Genomic DNA, 9663 nt, shown 5'->3' on the forward strand with positions numbered 1-9663 from the left:
AATCTAGTGTCAGTTTCCTCCCTGGTTTTCAGAGCACGCTAGATAGGGGAAATTTCACTTCCCTGCCACCCACATGGAAATGATATTTCTCTTTGATAGGGATAATTAAAATTTTCTCAGTCTTGTAAAAAATGTAAACAAAAGCATCTTAAACATTAAAAAAGATGTTCAGTATCACTAGTCATTAGAAAAATGCAAATTAAAACCATAATACTTCACCAGTATAGCTACATTAAAAGACTAACAATACCAAATCTTGGCAAGTACGTGGGGAATGCGAAACTCCATCTCTGGCAGGTGTGCAGTTTGGCACAACTATTTGGAAAACTTGGCAGTATGTGCCAAAGCTAAACATTTACCTACTTAGCAGTTCCACTCCTGGGTGGATGCCTACCAGAAATATGTGCTCATGTCTGCCGAAAGATATATACAAGAATGTTTATAGCAGCTTTATTCATAGTAGTTCAAACGGGAAAATAACCCCAAATGTCCATCAAAGGAGAATGGGTAAATAAACCATTGTGAATATTGGCACAATGGAATACTACATTGCAATAAAAAATCCTAATTGCAACATGGATGAGTCTCTTAGACATAATGTTGAGTGAAAGAAGCTAGACATTAAAGAGTAAAATACTTAGTGACCTTATGTATATGAAGTTCAACAATAGGCACAAATAATCTGCTGTGGTAGATGTCAAGATGGTGGTTATTTTGGGGGCAATATTGCTTGCAAGAACATTCAAGAGTGCTGGGAATTTCTAAGTCTTGATCAATGTGGTTGGTTACATGGATATACACTATGTAAGTGAAAAAATGTACTGAGAAATGCTGATAAAATGTGTGGACTTTACAGTGTGTTGGGTATACTTCAATAAAAAGCATTCACAAAGTGTCCGTTGGGTTGCTAAGCATCTGGATTTTTTTCATTCACCGATTTAGGGAATAACAGGGTGTCGTTAAAGGCAGTCTAGATAACTGCAAAATAAATGAATTTGTTTCCGTATGCAGTTCCTGATAGCTTTTTTTTTTTTTTTTTTTTTTGAGACAGGGTCTTGCTTTGTCCCGCAGGCAGGAGTGCAGTGGTGCGATCATGGCTCACTGCAGCCTCGAAGTTCTGGGCTCAAGTGATCCTCTCTCTTTATCCTCCTGAGTGGTTTGGACTACAGGCATGTGCCACTATGCTGGCTATTTTCTTTTTCTTATTTTGTTTGGTAGAGTCGAGGTCTCACTATTTGCCCAGGCTGGCCTTGAGCTCCTGAGCTCAAGCAATCCTCCTGCTTTGGCCTCCCAAAGTGCTTTATAGCTTTTATATCATGTCTTGTAAGTCCCCAACTGGCTTATGCATATTATCTTTTCTACATTATTAACAAGTAAGGGATCATGGACAAAATATTTGTGTTGCCCAATGCACTTAGCAAAGAATAGGACATGTATGTATCATCAACAAGGATTTCTTGAGAGAGATTCTAAGGAAAGGGAGACTGTGACTTGACTTCTCAGCATCTGTTGCTCAGCAGTCACCTCATGGTATATAGGAGTTTTATCTCTCTCTGAAAGCATTTGTTGTCTTTTTTTATAGAATTTTTTTCCTTAAAGTTGATTTCATATGAAGTGAGTTTCTACTTACTTAATCCCCAAGCATCGCCTGCCTGCCCACCATCCTGTTGATTTGATTTAAATACAATCAGAGAAGTTTCAGATAACAGGTAAACACTGATTCCTTTTCAGACAACTTGGAACATTTTATCTTGGAAACCCTCGCAGGAGCAAATGAAGGTAGAACAAAACCAAAGCAGAGCACAACCAGAAAAGGCTGGAGTCATTTTTCAGGTTAAGACCCACTGCTAGTTTATTCCTACACTGTGGGCTCTTTGTTTGTTTTGGTTTCTGACACACAGTCTTTATGCTGGAGGCATGACTACTACCCACAGAACACTTGTGATGAGGTGGCAGTGACAGAGCTTCCTATCCCACCCTGCTCCATTAGCAAATGTACAGGCTGGGATTTGAAGATCTATCTTTACTGCAAATCTTTTCAACAGGGGAAAAAAATACGAGTTTTTTGCAGGCACGTGTAAATCCATCAGGGACACTTTTTAGAATAATCTGAACCTCCGAGCATCTATTTCCTTGCAGTCTTCAAGCGTCACAATAGCAGCATCTAGTGAATGAAGAGACTTTCTTTTCAACTGAGCAGTAAGCAGGAACGAGTGCAGAAACCCTCCCTGGGTTCCTAAGGGATGGCATTCCTTTTCTTGCTGTTACTGTAGGGTTTCTAATTCCCTAATTTACTGCCAGTGTGGATACAGATGCCTCTGGTGCCTGGTGTCACTGTTCCATTAGCAGGTTTTGCACATTTTATTGCTAAGCAACAATTAGCAGTGTGAATCCTGCCTTCTGTGATTTCAATTTGGGCTTCACACATGGAATCTTGCTTTCATCTTTGCAACACAGCAACAGTGTTCACTGTTCAGTGAAAGCTGTTTTAGAAGAACCTGAGGAAAAAAAATTGAGGAGGTAACAGCAGTTATTCAACCATTCAGTGGTATGGTTTTGAAATGTTATTTATGAAGAAACCTTCTCTAATTAGATATCCAATAATTTGAAAGTAATGCTAAAGGTTGGAGATAAACTCAAAGCAATTCAATTTGGCCTTAAGGGGAAAATGATAACAGTAGAATAATTATAAAAATCCTGAAAGAGAGCAAACTAAAGGTCCACAGGAAAAAGAAAAAATATTTCAGAAAAAAAAATGTTTCATGACAATAATGAAAGGAAATGCTTTCTTTCCAACCTCATAGCATGCAAAGTTCTTTTCATTGAGTTAATGGGATATTATGAAAATTTAATAGGAATAGATCTAGAAGAAGAAGTAAGTAAAAGAGTAGAGGAAACAGGAAAAAAACTCCATTAAGTTAAATGTAACCTAGTTCTTTACCCATAAGGGAAGAAAAATGACCATGCTTCAGTTTAAATATTGTTTTTATGGAAGTGCAGCTTATTGTGAAAACTTCTTGTTAGATAAATAAAATTATTAACATTTAAGAATTCAGCAAACATAAAAGCATGCTTTTTAAACATATAAAAGAATATTGTTTAAAAAAATTCTATTGGGTAGCCATACTCACCCTCTTGCGTTGAAGAAGAAAGGGAATTCTGGTTAAGCCATTTACGGAAATAAGGTCTGGATATTTTATTCTTTTCTTAACGAGAGTTTTGTTTCCTAGTCTCTTCTTAGAGTCTTGAAGAAAGATCCAGGGAGGATCATAGTAGAGAAGAGTCCTAACTGAAGAAGGAGAAAATATCAGATGTTGGATCCTCTCTTGTAGCTCTCGGAAATACACAGTGAGTGTTTTAAGTGGAACAAGGATTTACAGGGGATTAAATTTTGGAGTTAAGAGGTATTGGTCATGGATGAGTCAAATTCTCTTAGAATGTAAGAAACTCTTTGACTGAAAACCTTTTCTTTAAAACTCTCTGACTTAAAAAATAGTTAATTCAAAGCATTTGGTTCTACTTTGAACGGTGATTTCTTAAATCTTTGACTTGGGGCTCATCGAACAAGATCTGCCTCCCTTTAACTTCACTTCATTCGGTTTGACATTTGTTGAATTTACTATGAAGTCTCTGTGCAGTTATTTGAATAAATAAAAGGCTTCTTGTCCTCAAAGAACATACAGTCAAACGGGCAAGACAGTTAAATAAATAGCATATCATGTTTAAGTACAAGGCTAGGGAATGGTACTAGTGCTATGATGGTACAAGAGAAGTTACCTTAGCTAATTTTGAGGGCAGAAGTTCAAGGAAGGATTCCTGCAGGTCATGGTGTGTGAACTGCTTGGCTTTTTTATGAAACTGCAAGTAATAAATCTACGGATGAATACACTTGGAAATGATAACACAGATAACTCTGGAGGGGAGTTGGAGAGAGGAAAGAGGCTTGACAACAAACCACCATGGTTTATTCCATGTCTTCCTATATTTTGAGAGTGTGTTAGAATGAGATTATATTTACACATGATAAAAAGTATACAATAATTTAAAAAAGAAAGAGAATGTCTTTTCCCTTAGAATGGCCTTTCAAATATCTGAAGATGGATCTCTTGCTCCAGGCTAAACCCCAGATCTCAGAGTGGAATGGCATAATATTTGTGAGATTCCCTGTGAAGTGCTTGCCATAGGACTTAAATAGATGTTTGCTTCAACCCTCTTCTTGCTCTCTCCCTCTGTCACCAGAAGAAGAGAACCATCTTAGTTTTTGCCTTTGGGTTGTGCTTTTGTTTTAAAAATGGAACCTATTTCTTTAGGGTATCAATGGAACAGATTTAATCACTGAAAAAGTCCAGTTACATAATCAACTAAATAGAGCCGAATGTGAGGCTTCTGGTGATGCACACTGTATTTATCTGAGTAAGCTAAAGTTGTAGAAACAAGAGAGAAACTGAGTTAAAGAACATAGCAGCTTATTTCTCTTTCCTGTGGTAGTCAGAGGTGAACATTCTAAGCTGGTGGGGAGTGCTGCTCCACTTGGTCATTTAGGGATTCAGGTGCCTTCTGGTGTGCTGCTCTGCCATCCCCTAGGGCCTTGGAATCATCTCAGTCGAAGCTAGTAGCAGCCATGGATGGGTTCTAGCTAGAAAGGTAGGAAAAGACAGCAAGGAGAAGGCAGACCTACCGTGGGCTCAGAAGTGGCACATATCACTTCCAGTTTGGTTCCATTGGCAATAACTTAGTCATATGATTACACCCGCTACAGGGGAGGCTGGGGAATGTGGTCTACTTAGGCAGCCATGTGACTTGCTACAATTCAGTTACAATGGAGGAAGGAAAGAATATATTTTATTAAATGGCTAGCAGTTTCTGCCACACACCTCTAAGTTGCATTAACTTTCCTTAAACAAACATTTTATTAGCTCACATTGAGTTTATAAAAATTAAATCTTGCTAAAAAGATTTTAATTGGTCTTACATTTCTTTAGTATGATTTATTCTCTCGAAGTCATTATGCACTTAGTTTTACATCAAAATATCACAATGGACATAAAATCAATTTATGTCATTTCAAATTAGCTTTCAATACTTATAAAATCTGTATTTCTACGTTGGAGTCATTCTTATGTATGTATTCTTCTTTCTCACTTCAAGTTATTTCATGTACACATTTTCTTTTCATTTTGCCATTCCATAGAATTGCTTTGAATATCATAAAATAGTGTTCCATTACCTTTACGGCTGCATATTTTCAGATATTGTTTTGTTTCTTTTTGTATCTTCCCTTTTCATTCCTCCAATTCAAGCAGGTAGCCTGCACTCCCTTGCTGCCCCGGAGAGATGTATGTCAGGTGGAGAGCAGAAGCAATGTGGAGCCTTCTGGACTTTGTTTCCAAAAGCCTAAGCCCATAGTGGAACTTGGAATGTTTACTGAAGTTGTGTAAGGGTCCAGGGGATTTGTCAAAGAGAAAAAGAGAGTATTTCTGCGAGTAGAATTTCCCAAGGCCAAAAAGGAGGCCAGAGGATGGGAGAGAGGTGGAGAAAGAGGCCTGTGGGTTCCTGAGTAAGGGGGATCCAGTCCTACTTGCTGGCAACAGAGGTGGGGAGGTGGGAAGCAGAGACAGCTCAGGCGTTGGCAGGGATCTGGATGGCCCAAGAGTGCCATGGAGCAGCAGGGCCCTCGGTCCTTACAGGCTGTGCAGACAAACATCCTGGGACAGAAGGGTCCACCCTATCCCCCGGGTCTTGCCACTGTATAAGACTCCTGAAATTTTCCAGGGATGTGAACAATTTTCGAGAATGACTGAGATTATATTTTTTGCTTACTTGGCAGATTTAGATCTCAAAGTCAGAAGTTGAACTGAGATACAGAAAATAAATAGACATTTCCTGCACATCTAAGTTTGGAAACTGATTTTTGTATCTGCTGCTGACGTGTGAATTGCTTAATCATCCTTTGGCTGTGTCCAGGCTTTTCTTATAAGCTAACAAGGAAATGGGGCCCCTGCTCTAAATTTGTATGATTGAGTTTTAGAACTTACATGCAGACTTTATATTATATGCTGCTAAATTTAATCTTGTTGGTTTTGACTCATTATTTCCATCTGTGGGAATAATTTTAAAAACTGATTTTGACATCTGGAATATCTATTTCTGTTTTGTGTTATCTGCAGAAATGACCAAATGACAGTGCATTCTGTTTTCATTGAAATGGTAACTAGAAATGCAGGAAAGGCCAGAAACAGAGAGAGCATGTGGCTGCTGCTGTGAATCCCTTTTCAGTTTTAATATTTACTGCATTCCTTTCTGAGTTTTGTTACTCATTCCATTTGAGTCTACATAACTGTACTGTTATTGAGCCTACAGTTCCTTTTTTCATCACAGATATTGTGTATGATGTTATAATCTGTTCACATTAAGCCACACATGAGCATTTGTGTGGTGGCAGTGGAGGTAAGGTGCTTATCCTCATGAGGTCCCCAGTGTTCATGGACTCAGTCACATACTGAACGTACTTCATGACATTGCCTGGTGAAGCTTTGCTTTGTAAGGAACAGTTAGAAAACTGCTGAAAATTGTTTTCCCTGGGTCAGGTGATGGTAGGATTATGGGTAATTTTTATTTTTTATATTGTATATTTCTGAAATGTTTGAATTTTATACTTGAAATTATATTTATCTATTCGTTCATTTATTCATTAAAAAATACACAGGTGTAATGACTTGTGCCTATAGTCCCAGCTACTTAGGAGGCTGAGTTGGGAGGATTACTTGAGCCCAGGAGTTTGTGGTTGCAGTGAGCTATGATCATGCCATTGCACTCCAGCCTGAGTGATAGAGTGAGACCCCATCTCTTAAAAAAAAAAAAACCACACAGAACTCCCCAAAATATAATGAAAGATTATATGTGCTAGGCACTTGAGATACAGTGGTGGGCAGAATCAGATATGGTCCATTCCCCCATGGAATTTAGTGTCTAGTGGCCAGATGATAGGGCCCAGAGGCTCATAAGTGTTCTGGAATCAGAATGCGTGGATTCAAATTCCAGTCTGCCGTTCATTAGCTATTAATCTTTGTCAGGTTCCTTAACTACTATTCCCCAGTTTCTTCATTTATAAAATGAGGATAATAACTGCAACTCCTCACCTCCTTGCTTAATTGGTTTGTTATGAGGATTAAGTGGAAAGATTTGTAAAACATTTGATGTGGTAGTATGTGGAATACAGTTTTTATTGGGCATGAGTATTAGTGAGGGAGACAGACATTAATTACATGTTCATACAAAAACATGTAAAGCACTAACTGTGACAGGTACTTCATGGAGTGGTTTATGGTGCCAAAGAGGGGGCAAGAGACTACAGCTGGGATTCCAATCTGGTCAGGGAGGTGTTCCTAAAGAAGTGGTGAGTGAGCTATGAGTTACTTATCACAAAAACCAATCAAGATGTAACTATCCTTTCTAGAAAAACCCTGGAAAAGATAGGTTGTGAGCAAGGCTGGATAATGGATTGTTTGATTGATTGCCTCTTTGGTAATATCTGCTGGTTGTCTGAGCTTTTATGCAGACTAGTCTTTGGTGGATAGCATGAGAGATATAAGAAGCAGAACGTAGCTCAGAAGAAAGGGTCAGAGGGAATAAAGTGAGAGGATCAGGACTCCAGTCTGTTGGTTGCAGTGAGGTGGAGTCCACTTCCATTTGGGCAGGTCAGACACTTCTCATGTGATTTGATGCAGAAGCTGCAGCTTGTTGCTCTTAAGGGGCCTTGGTGTCCCAATTCCAACATCAGGATATTAGACAAAGGCACAGGAACTACAGATTATTTCTAGGCCAAATGTGTTATTGGGGAGGAAGCTACATAAGCAGTGTCCTCCAAGGGTAACGAAGTGTGCTTTCACATTACAAATTTATTGTATTTAACAGGATATTTTCAAAAAAAGGTCTTAGAAGTTTATTAAATTTGGCCAAATTTAAGCAAGTGTCTTTGTTGTAGGCATTTCAAAAACCTTTACTATGCTAATGGGCATTAGGAACCTCCCAAAGGGAGTTTCTCATGGCTTAAACCATCAGTCCCCTTGATCATGGGCTATCACGGAGTGTTTTGCAGGGCTAGTTATGAGAAGCACACGCTGGAAAATATCCTCAGATGTTGTCAAGGTTGGCTGTCAGTGGCCCATGGACAAAGAAGGCTATAGCAGGCAGAGCCTGGAAGGACCTGCCAGAAGGAGCAGGGACTGACTAGACCATTGTTAAGACTGGAAACGACCAGGAGAGGGCGGATGCAGAGTGCAGTGAGGACAGGGAGGGGCGACAGCTGGGAGGAAAAGTGGGCTCCAGGAAAAACAGAGAACTTATGCCCTGACTCCCAGATGCCATCAATTACAAGTAGACTGTGTTGGGCCCCAGGGAACACAGTGCTAGAGGCTATGGGGGCCTCTGCATCTTGTATCTACTAGGTTTTGGTCATCATCACAAGCAACACAGAGCTCACATTTTGGGGAATGATGGGCAGAATAAAGTTAAGCCTCCTCCTTTCTACCATGTGTTCCAGGTTCTCAAATTTATCAAATCAAGAGTTTTCCTGAGACATAGTGCCCAAGGGTTTAAGATTCCCATTATTTTGAAAGTGAAAGTGTTCTGGCCTCTGACTTAATGTTTACAAGTCCTTAGGTGTTACTGATACTGATTTCCTCATCACCAGCTCCTGGGTCTGGACTCTTGGCCTCATTTAATACTGGTGTAAAGCTGCCTTATGATAGCTTCAAGTACCTTGGGCTGCTATTTTTGATTTTAGTTTTCTACTTCTATTTTCTGATTATAAAAGTAACAAATGTTCCGTGTCTGAAAGTTCATACAAATGTAACATCAAGGCAAAAAATACCCATAATCTTACTAGTGAGAGACAGCAGTGTTGGTAGATAGCCATCTGGTACTTTCTGATTTCATTTTTTCATAAATCAAGATTATTTGTGATTCAATTTTGTATCCTGCTTCCCTCCCACTTAATTTTATGCCATGTCTTTTTCCATGTTATTAAAGAGTCTTTAGAAACATAATTTTTAGTGGCTGCCTCATACGTTAAAGATGGAAGTATTGTAATTTACTTAGCTGTTCAATTTCCTCGTAACCATATTTGTTCTTTTCCTAATCTGAGTGTCTTTCTTTTTGGTGAAGACAGGGGCTGTTAAGGAGTCTTCTTTTTTATTCATATATTACTATTACACAGCTTTTCTCAAGAAGTGGGCTCATTTCTTCCATTTTCATTGATTTATTGAGCATGGTTAACCTTCGTGTTGTCTTAGCATTTTCTCCTAAGCTTTAGCTCACGGTGCTATTTAACTTTCCTGTCCTAATCTTACCGATGCTACTCACTTGCCCTTCATTCTATCTTTGGTACATGCCCTTTCAAAACATCAATCTATTAGAAGTTTCCCTGTATAGAAGCTTGGGATAGTTCCAGCTGGTGCTGAGACACATACTTCTTTGAATAGTCCTGCCTAACCAGCTGAAACTTTCAGCCATTTGCCATGTCACTACTCAAAGTGTTGGGAAATTCAATCTTGGTTTCTCTTCCTGGCTTGTAGACAACCCCTTCTCATTTTGTCTTCATGTGGCCCTTTTTCTATACTCGAGGAGAGAGAGAGAGAGAAAGAGAGAGAGAGAGAGAGGATG

General features: G+C 39.1%; 1 long non-coding RNA gene across 2 annotated transcripts; it reads right to left on the bottom strand.

The window, feature by feature from the left end:
• Window positions 1-468: 468 nt before the first annotated feature.
• Window positions 469-5379, bottom strand: LOC105470132 (uncharacterized). Of its 2 annotated transcripts, XR_980320.3 has the most exons (5): window positions 5228-5379; window positions 4679-4803; window positions 3778-3858; window positions 3132-3289; window positions 469-2498 (listed from the first exon to the last, which is right to left on the bottom strand). It is a non-coding gene; the product is annotated as an uncharacterized lncRNA (long non-coding RNA). The 2 variants fall into 2 exon arrangements; XR_980319.3 differs by lacking the exon at window positions 3778-3858.
• Between the last annotated feature and the right edge of the window lie 4284 nt (window positions 5380-9663).

The sequence above is a fragment of the Macaca nemestrina genome, chromosome 10, assembly GCF_043159975.1.
Source record: "Macaca nemestrina isolate mMacNem1 chromosome 10, mMacNem.hap1, whole genome shotgun sequence".
Classification (NCBI taxonomy): domain Eukaryota; kingdom Metazoa; phylum Chordata; class Mammalia; order Primates; family Cercopithecidae; genus Macaca; species Macaca nemestrina.